We start from the raw sequence: 10766 nt of genomic DNA, 5'->3' as shown, positions 1-10766 counted from the left end.
ACCGTGGCATGGCATGCGGGCTGGGGCCAAGGCCGTGGCACGACATGCGGGCCGAGGCCGTGGCACGCATTCCGGCCTTGGCATGCTGGGCAACACTGTACCATGACATGCGGGCTGAGGCCGTGGCATGGCATGTTGGCCAAGGCTATGGCATGGCACGCTGAGCAACGTTGTGGCATGGCACGCTGGGCAATGCCGTAGCAAGGTATGCGGGCCGGGGCTGAGGCATGCGGGCCGAGGCCGTGGCATGGCACGCTGAGCAACGCTGTGGCACAGCAAGCCAGGCAACGCCGTGGCATGGCATGCGGGCCGAGGCCGTGGCATGGCATGATGGTTGAGGCCGTGGCAGGGCATCCGGGCCGAGGCCATGCCATGGCATTCCGGCCTTGGCATGCCAGGCAACGCTGTGGCGTGGCATGTGGGTCGAGGCCGTGCCATGGCATTCCAGCCTTGGCATTCCAGGCAACGCTGTAGCATGCCATGCGGGCCGAGGCCGTGGCACGGCATGTTGGCCAAGGCTGAGGCATGGCACACTGAGTAACGTTGTGGCATAGCATGCTGGGCAACGCCGTGGAAAGGCATGCAGACTGAGGCTGAGGCATGCGGGCCGAGGCCGTGTCTTGGCACGCTGGGCAACGATGTGGCATGACATGTTGGGCAACGCCATGGCAATGCATGCTGGGCGAGGCCGTGGCATGGCATGCGGGGTGAGGACGTGGCAAGGCATTCTGGGCAACGCTGCGACATGCCATGCGGGCCGAGGTCATGGCACGGCATGTTGGCGAAGCCTAAGGCATGGCAAGTTGGGCAACGTTGTCACATGGCATGCTCGGCAACGCCGTGGCAAGGCATGCGGCCCGAGGCCATGGCATGCCGTGCTAGCCGAGGCCATGGCTAAGGTATGGCACGCTGGGCAACACTGCGGCAAGGCATGCGGGCCGAGGCCGTGGCGTGGCATGCTGGCCGTGGCCGTGGCATGGCATGCGGGCCGAGGCCGTGGCATGGCATTCCAGCCTTGGCATGCTGGGCAACGCTGTGGCATGGCATGCAGGCCGAGTCTATGGCATGGCATGTTGGCCAAGGCTAAGGCATAGCATGCTGGGCAACGCTGTGGCATGGCATGCTGGGCAATGCTGTGGCATGGCATGCGGGCTGGGGCCGAGGCCGTGGCATGCCACGTTGGCCAAGGCTAAGCCATGGCACGATGGACAACGTCGTGGCACGGCATACGGGCCGAGGCCATGTCATGGCATTCCGGCCTTGGCTTGCTGGGTAACGCTGTACCATGCCATGCGGGCCGAGGCCGTGACATGGCATGTTGGCCAAGGCTAAGGCATGGCACGCTGAGCGACTTTGTGGCATGGCATGCTGGGAATGCCGTGGTAAGGCTTGTGGGCCCGGGCCGAGGCATGCGGGCCGAGGCCGTGGCATGGCATGCTGGGCAACGTTGTGGCACGGCAAGCTAGGCAACGCCATGGCAAGGCATGCGGGCCGAGGCCGTGGCATGGCATGCTGGACAGGACCGTGGCATGGCACGCGGGGCGAGGCCTTGGCAAGGCATTCCGGCCATGGCATGCTAGGCTGAGGTCGTGGCATGGCATGTTGGCCAAGGCTAAGGCATTGCAAGCTGGGTAACACTGTCACATGGCATGCTGGGCAATGCCGTGGCAAGGCATGCTGGCCGAGGCAGTGGCAAGGCGTGCTTGCCGAAGCCATGGCTAAGGCGTGGCACGCTGGGCAACGCTGTGGCAAGGCATGCGGGCTGAGGCCGTGGCGTGGCATGCTGGCCGAGTCCGTGGCATGGCATGCGGGCTGACGCCGTGGCATGGCATTCCGGCCTTGGCATGCTTGGCAACGCTGTTGCCTGGCATACAGGCCGAGGTTATGGCCTGGCTTGCTGGCTAAGGCTAAAGCATGGCACGTTGGGCAACGTCGTGGCAAGGCATGCGGGCAGAGGATGTGGCATGGCATAAGGGCCGATGCCGTGGCATGGCATTCCGGCCTTGGCATGCTGGGCAACGCCGTGGCAAGGCATGCTGGGCAACGCTGTGGCATGCCATGCGGGCCGTGGCCGTGGCATGGCATTTCGGCCTTGGCATGTTGGGCAATGCCGTGGCATGGCATGCGGGCCGAGGCCGTGGCATGGCATTCCATCTTGGCATGCTAGGCAACACCGTGGCATGGCATGCCGGCCTTGGCTGTGCTGGGCAACGTCGTGGCATGGCATGCTGGCCAGGGCAGTGGCACGACATGCTTGCCAAGGCGGTGCCATGGCATGCTTGGCATGGCCGTGGCGTGGCATGCTGGCCATGGCTAAGCCGTTGGCATGGCATGTTGGCCAAGGCTATGGCATGTCATGCTAGCCAGGGCGGTGGCATGGCATGCTGGCCGTGGCGGTGGCATGACACGCTGGGCCAAGGCGGCCGCAAGGTATGTGGGCCGAGGCCGTGGCACGGCATGCCCGCCTTGGCGTACCGGGCAACGCCGTGGCAAGGCATGCAGATTGAGGCTGAGGCATGCGGGTCGAGGCCGTGGTATGGCACGCTGGGCAACGATATGGCGCGGCATGCTGGGCAATGCCATGGCAATGCATGCGGGGTGAGGCCGTGGCATGGCATGCGGGGTGAGGCCGTGGCAAGGCATTCTAGCCTTGGCGTTCTGGGCAACGCTGCGACATGCCATGCGGGCCGAGGTCATGGCACGGCATGTTGGCGAAGCCTAAGGCATGGCAAGTTGGGCAACGTTGTCACACGGCATGCTCGACAACGCCGTGGCAAGGCTTGCGGCCCGAGGCCGTGGCATTCCGTGCTAGCCGAGGCCGTGGCTAAGGTATGGCACGCTGGGCAACACTGCAGCAAGGCATGCGGGCCGAGGCCGTGGCATGGCTTGCTGGCCGTGGGCTTGGCATGGCATGCTGGCCGAGGCCGTGGCGTGGCATTCCGGCCTTGGCATGCTGGGCAACGCTGTGGCATGGCATGCAGGCCGAGTCTATGGCATGGCATGTTGGCCAAGGCTAAGGCATAGCACACTGGGCAATGCTGTGGCATGGCACGCTGGGCAACGCTGTGGCATGGCATGCAGGCCGAGTCTATGGCATGGCATGTTGGCCAAGGCTAAGGCATAGCACACTGGGCAACGCTGTGGCATGGCACGCTGGGCACCGCTGTGGCATGGCATGCGGGCTGGGGCCGAGGCCGTGGCATGCCACGTTGGCCAAGGCTAAGCCATGGCACGTTGGGCAACGCCGTGGCACGGCATACGGGCCGAGGCCATGGCACGGCCTACGGGCCTAGGCCATGGCACGGCATGCAGCCCGAGGCCATGGTACGGCATGCGGCCCGAGGCCGTGGCATGGCATTCCGGCCTTGGCATGCTGGGCAACGCTGTACCATGCCATGCGGGCCGAGGCCGTTGCATGGCATGTTGGCCAAGGCTAAGGCATGGCACGCTGAGCGACGTTGTGGCATGGCATGCTGGGCAATGTCGTGGCAAGGCTTGTGGGCCCGGGCCGAGGCATGCGAGCCGGGGCCGAGGCATGCGGGCCAAGGCCGTGGCATGGCACGCTGGACAACGTTGTGGCATGGCAAGCTGGGCAACGCCGTGGCAAGGCATGCGGGCCGAGGCCGTGGCATGGCATGCTGGACGGGACCGTGGCATTGCATGCGGGGCGAGGCCATGGCAAGGCATTCCAGCCATGGCATGCTGGGCAACGCTGCGGCATGCCATGCGAGCTGAGGTGGTGGCCTGGCATGTTGGCCAAGGCTAAGGCATGGCAAGCTGGGTAACACTGTCACATGGCATGCTGGGCAACGCTGTGGCAAGGCATGCGGGCCGAGGCAGTGGCAAGGCGTGCTTGCCGAAGCCATGGCTAAGGCGTGGCACGCTGGGCAACGCTGTGGCATGGCATGCGTGCTGAGTCCGTGGCGTGGCATGCTGGCCGAGTCCATGGCATGGCATGCGGGCTGACGCCGTGGCATGCCATTCCAGCCTTGGCATGCTTTGCAACGCTATGGCCTGGCATACGGGCCGAGGTTGTGGCCTGGCTTGTTGGCTAAGGGTAAAGCGTGGCACGTTGGGCAACGTCGTGGCAAGGTATGCGGGCAGACGCTGTGGCATGGCACTCCGGCCTTGGCATGCTGGGCAACGCTGTGGCAAGGCATCCTGGGCAACGCTGTGGCATAACATGCGGGCCGAGGCCGTGGCATGGCATTCCGGCCTTCGCATGTTGGGCAACGCCGTGGCATGGCATGGGGGCCGAGGCCGTGGCATGGCATTCCGTCTTGGCGTGCTGGGCAACGTCGTGGCAAGGCATGCTGGGCAACGCTATCGCATGCCATGCAGGCCGAGGCCGTGGCATGGCATGTTGGCCAAGGCTAAGGCATGGGTGGCTTGGCAACGCTGTGGCATGGCGTACTGGGCAATGTCGTGGCAAGTCGTGTGAGCCAAGGCCGTGGCCGTGGCATGGGATGGCTTGCGGGCCGAGGCTGTGGCATGGCATTCCGGCCATGGCATGTTGGGCAACGCTGTGGCATGCCATGCGGGCCGAGGCCGTGGCATGGCATGGCACGCAGCGGCATGCTTGGCATGGTCGTTGCGTGGCTTGCTGGCCAAGGCTAAGGCGTTGGTATGGCATGTTGGCCAAGGCTAAGGCGCGGCAGGCTGGCCAAGGCAGTGGCATGCTGGCCATGGCAAGGCACGTTGGGCCAAGGCGGCCGCAAGGCATGTGGGCCAAAGCCGTGGCAAGGCATGCGGGCCGAGGTTGTGGCAAGGCCTGCCCGCCTTGACGTGCCGGGCAATGCCGTGCCTTGGCATGCCGGCCCGAACCGTGGCACGGCATGCCGGCCTTGGCTGTGCTGGGCAACGCCGTGGCATGGCATGCTGGCCAGGGCAGTGGCACGACATGCTTTCCAAGGCGGTGCCATGGCATGCTCGGCATGGCCGTGGCGTGGCATGCTGGCCATGGCTAAGCCGTTGGCATGGCATGTTGGCCAAGGCTATGGCATGACAGGCAAGCCAAGGCGGCGGCATGGCATGCTGGCCGTGGCGGTGGCATGACACGCTGGGCCAAGGCGGCCGCAAGGTATGCGGGCCGAGGCCGTGGCACGGCATGGCCGCCATGGCATGCCGGGCAACGCCATGGCAAGGCATGCGGACTGAGGCATAGGCATGCGGGCCGAGGCTGTGGCTTGGCACGCTGGGCAACGATGTGGCACGGCATGCTGCGCAATGCCATGGCAATGCATGCGGGGCGAGGCCGTGGCATGGCATGCGGGGTGAGGCCGTGGCAAGGCATTCCGGCCTTGGCGTTCTGGGCAACGTTGCGACATGCCATGCGGGCCGAGGTCATGGCACGGCATGTTGGCAAAGCCTAAGGCATGGCAAGTTGGGCAACGTTGTCGCATGGCATGCTCGGCAACGCCGTGGCAAGGCATGCGGCCCGAGGCCGTGGCATGCCGTGCTAGCCGAGGCCATGGCTAAGGTATGGCACGCTGGGCAACGCTGCGGCAAGGCATGCAAGCCGAGGCCGTGGCGTGGCATGCTGGCTGAGGCCGTGGCATGGCATGCGGGCCGAGGCCGTGGCGTGGCATTCCGGACTTGGCAGGCTGGGCAACGCTGTGGCATGGCATGCAGGCCGAGTCTATGGCATGGCAAGTTGGCCAAGGGTAAGGCATACCACGCTGGGCAATGCTGTGGCATGGCATGCGGGCTGGGGCCGAGGCCGTGGCATGCCACGTTGGCCAAGGCTAAGCCACGGCACGTTGGGCAATGCTGTAGCACGACATATGGGCCGAGGCCATGGCACGGCATGCGGGCCGAGGCCATGGCACGACATGCGGGCCGAGGCCGTGGCATGGCATTCCGGCCTTGGCATGCTGGGCAACGCTGTACCATGCCATGCAGGCCGAGGCCGTGGCATGGCATGTTGGCCAAGGCTAAGGCATGGCACGCTGAGCGACGTTGTGGCATGGCATGTTGGGCAATGCCGTGGCAAGGCTGGTGGGCCCGGGCCGAGGCATGCGAGCCGGTGCCGAGGCATGCGGGCCGAGGCCGTGGCATGGCACATTGGGCAACGTTGTGGCACGGCAAGCTGGACAACGCCGTGGCAAGGCATACAGGCCGAGGCCGTGGCATGGCATGCTGGACGGGACCGTGGCATGGCATGCGGGGCGAGGCCATGGCAAGGCATTCCGGCCATGGCATGCTGGGCATCGCTGCGGCATGCCATGTGGGCTGACGTCGTGGCATGGCATGTTGGCCAAGGCTAAGGCATGGCAAGCTGGGTAACACTGTCACATGGCATGCTGGGCAGCGCCGTGGCAAGGCATGCGGGCCGAGGCAGTGGCAAGGCGTGCTTGCCGAAGCCATGGCTAAGGTGTCGCACGCTGTGGCAAGGCATGCGGGTTGAGGCCGTGGCATGGCATGCTGGCCGAGTCCGTGGCATGGCATGCGGGCTGACGCCGTGGCATTGCATTCTGGCCTTGGCATGCTTGGCAACGCTGTGGCTTGGCATACGGGCCGAGGTTATGGCCTGGCTTGTTGGCTAAGGCTAAAGCGTGGCACGTTGGGCAACGCCGTGGAGAGGCCTGCGGGCAGAGGCTGTGGGATGGCATAAGGGCCGATGCCGTCGCGTGGCATGCTGGCTGAGGCCGTGGCTTGGCATGCGGGCCGAGGCCGTGGCGTGGCATTCCGGCCTTGGCAAGCTGGGCAACGCTGTGGCATGGCATGCAGGCCGAGTCTATGGCATGGCATGTTGGCCAAGGCTAAGGCATACCACGCTGGGCAATGCTGTGGCATGGCATGCGGGCTGGGGCCGAGGCCGTGGCATGCCACGTTGGCCAAGGCTAAGCCACGGCACGTTGGGCAATGCTGTAGCACGGCATATGGGCCGAGGCCATGGCACGGCATGCGGGCCGAGGCCATGGCACGACATGCGGGCCGAGGCCGTGGCATGGCATTCCGGCCTTGGCATGCTGGGCAACGCTGTACCATGCCATGCAGGCCGAGGCCGTGGCATGGCATGTTGGCCAAGGCTAAGGCATGGCATGCTGAGCGACGTTGTGGCATGGCATGCTGGGCAATGCCGTGGCAAGGCTTGTGGGCCCGGGCCGAGGCATGCGAGCCGGTGCCGAGGCATGCGGGCCGAGGCCGTGGCATGGCACATTGGGCAACGTTGTGGCACGGCAAGCTGGACAACGCCGTGGCAAGGCATACGGGCCGAGGCCGTGGCATGGCATGCTGGACGGGACCGTGGCATGGCATGCGGGGCGAGGCCATGGCAAGGCATTCCGGCCATGGCATGCTGGGCAACGCTGCGGCATGCCATGCGGGCTGACATCGTGGCATGGCATGTTGGCCAAGGCTAAGGCATGGCAAGCTGGGTAACACTGTCACATGGCATGCTGGGCAGCGCCGTGGCTAGGCATGCGGGCCAAAGCAGTGGCAAGGCGTGCTTGCCGAAGCCATGGCTAAGGTGTGGCACGCTGTGGCAAGGCATGCGGGCTGAGGCCGTGGCGTGGCATGCTGGCCGAGTCCGTGGCATGGATGCGGGCTGACTCCGTGGCATGGCATTCGGGCCTTGGCATGCTTGGCAACGCTGTGGCCTGGCATACGGGCCGAGGTTATGGCCTGGCTTGTTGGCTAAGGCTAAAGCGTGGCACGTTGGGCAACGCCGTCGAGAGGCCTGCGGGCAGAGGCTGTGGCATGGCATAAGGGCCGATGCCGTGGCATGGCATTCCGGCCTTGGCATGCTGGGCAATGCCGTGGCAAGGCATGCTGGGCAACGCTGTGGCATGCCATGCGGGCCGAGGCCGTGGCATGGCATTCCGGCCTTGGCATGTTGGGCAACGCCGTGGCATGGCATGCGGGCCAAGGCCGTGGCATGGCATTCCGTCTTGGCATGCCGGGCAACGCCGTGGCAAGGCATGCTGGGCAACGCTGTCGCATGCCATGCGGGCCGAGGCCGTGGCATGGCATGTTGGCCAAGGCTAAGGCATGGGAGGCTTGGCAACGCTGTGGCATGGCGTGCTGGGCAACGCCGTGGCAAGTCGTGTGGGCCAAGGCCATGGCCGTGGCATGGCATGGCTTGCGGGCCGAGGCCGTGGCATGGCATTCCGTCCTTGGCATGTTGGGCAACGCCGTGGCATGCCATGCGGGCCGAGGCCGTGGTATGGCATGGCATGCAGCGGCATGCTTGGCATGGTCGTTGTGTGGCTTGCTAGCCAAGGCTAAGGCATTGGTATGGCATGTTGGCCAAGGCTAAGGCGCGGCAGGCTGGCCAAGGCAGTGGCATGCTGGCCGTGGCAAGGCACGCTGGGCCAAGGCGGCCGCAAGGCATGTGGGCCGAAGCCGTGGCAAGGCATGCCGGCCAAGGCTGTGGCATGGCATGCCCGCCTTGATGTGCCGAGCAATGCCGTGGCTTGGCATGCCGGCCGGGACCGTGGCACGGCATGCCAGCCTTGGCTGTGCTGGGCAACGCCGTGGCATGGCATGCTGGCCAGGGCAGTGGCACGACATGCTTGCCAAGGTAGTGCCATGGCACGCTCGGCATGGCCATGGCGTGGCATGCTGGCCATGGCTAAGCCGTTGGCATGGCATGATGGCCAAGGCTATGGCATGGCAGGCTAGCCAGGGCGGTGGCATGGCATGCTGGCTATGGCGGTGGCATGACACGCTGGGCCAAGGCGGCCGCAAGGTATGTGGGCCGAGGCCGTGGCATGGCATGCCCGCCTTGGCGTGCCGGGCAACGCCGTGGCAAGGCATGCAGACTGAGGCTGAAGCATGCGGGCCGAGGCCGTGGCATGGCACGCTGGGCAACGATGTGGCACGGCATGCTGGGCAATGCCATGGAAATGCATGTGGGGCGAGGCCGTGGCATGGCATGCGGGGTGAGGCCGTGGCAAGGCATTCCGGCCTTGGCGTTCTGGGCAACGCAGTGGCATGCCATGCGGGCCGAGGTCATGGTACGGCATGTTTGTGAAGCCTATGGCATGGCAAGTTGGGCAACATTGTCGCATGGCATGCTCGGCAACACCGTGGCAAGGCATGCGGCCCGACGCCGTGGGACGCCGTGCTAGCCGAGGCCATGGCTAAGGTATGGCACGCTGGGCAACGCTGTGGCAGGGCGTGCGGGCCGTGGCCTTGGCGTGGCATGCTGGCCAAGGCCGTGGCATGGCATGCGGGCCGAGGCCGGGGCATGGCTTTCCGGCCTTGGCATGTTGGGCAACGCTGTGGCCTGGCATGCAGGCCGAATCTATGGCATGGCATGTTGGCCAAGGCTATGGCACAGCACGCTGGGCAACGCTGTGGCATGGCACACTGGGCAACGCTGTGGCATGGCGTGCGGGCTGGGGCCGAGGCCGTGGCATGCCACGTTGGCCAAGGCTGAGCCATGGCACGTTGGGCAACGCCGTGGCAAGGCATACGGGCCGAGGCCATGGCACGACATGCGGGCCGAGGCCGTGGCATGGCATTCCGGCCTTGGCATGCTGGGCAACGTTGTACCATGCCATGCGGGCCTAGGCCGTGGCATGGCATGTTGGCCATGGATAAGGCATGGCACGCTGAGCGACGTTGTGGCATGGCATGCTGGGCAATGCCGTGGCAAGGCTTGTGGGCCCGGGCCGAGGCATGCTGGCCGAGGCCGTGGCATGGCACGCTGGGCAACGTTGTGGCACGGCAAGCTGGGCAACGCCGTGGCAAGGCATGCAAGACGAGGCCGTGGCATGGCATGCTAGACGGGACCGTGGCATTGCATGCGGGGCGAGGCCATGGCAAGGCATTCTGGCCATGGCATGCTAGGCAACGCTGCGGCATGCAATGCGTGCTGAGGTCGTGGCATGGCATGTTGGCCATGGCTAAGGCATGGCAAGCTGGGTAACACTGTCACATGGCATGCTGGGCAATGCCTTGGCAAGGCATACGGGCCGAGGCAGTGGCAAGGCGTGCTTGCCGAAGCTATGGCTAAGGCGTGGCACCCTGGGCAATGCTGTGGCAAGGCATGCGGGCTGAGGCCGTGGCGTGGCATGCCGGCCGATTCCGTGGGATGGCATGCGGGCTGAGGCCATGGCATGGCATTCCGGTCTGTGGCCTGGCATACGGGCCGAGGTTGTGGCCTGGCTTGTTCGCTAAGGTTAAAGTGTGGCGCGTTGGGCAACGCCGTGGCAAGGCATGCGGGGAGAGGCTGTGGCATGGCATCAGGGCCGATGCCGTGGCATGGCATTCCGGCCTTGGCATGTTGGGCAACGCCGTGGCAAGGCATGCTGGGCAAGGCATGCTGGGCAACGCTGTGGCATGCCATGCGGGCCGAGGCCGTGGCATGGCATTCCGGCCTTGGCATGTTGGGCAACGTCGTGGCGTGGCATGCGGGCCGAGGCCGTGGCATTGCATTCCGTCTTGGCATCCAGGGCAACGCCGTGGCAAGGCATGCTGGGCAACGCTATCGCATGCCATGCGGGCCGAGTCCGTGGCATGGCATGTTGGCCAAGGCTAAGGCATGGGAGGCTTGGCAACGGTGTGGCATGGCGTGCTGGGCAACGCCGTGGCAAGTCATGTAGGCCAAGGCCGTGGCCGCGGCATGGCATGGCTTGCGGGCCGAGGCCGTGGCATGGCATTCCGGCCTTGGCATGTTGGGCAACGCTGTGGCATGCCATGTGGGCCGAGGCCGTGGCATGGCATGGCACGCAGCGGCATGCTTGGCATGGTCGTTGCGTGGCTTGCTGGCCAAGGCTAAGGCATTGGTATGGCATGTTGGCCAAGGCTAAGGTGCG

Source organism: Camellia sinensis, chromosome 12, assembly GCF_055761805.1.
Source record: "Camellia sinensis isolate YWXY chromosome 12, ASM5576180v1, whole genome shotgun sequence".
NCBI classification, from domain to species: Eukaryota; Viridiplantae; Streptophyta; class Magnoliopsida; order Ericales; family Theaceae; genus Camellia; species Camellia sinensis.
The sequence above is the reverse complement of the archived record's forward strand: the minus strand, read 5'-3'. Positions refer to the sequence as shown.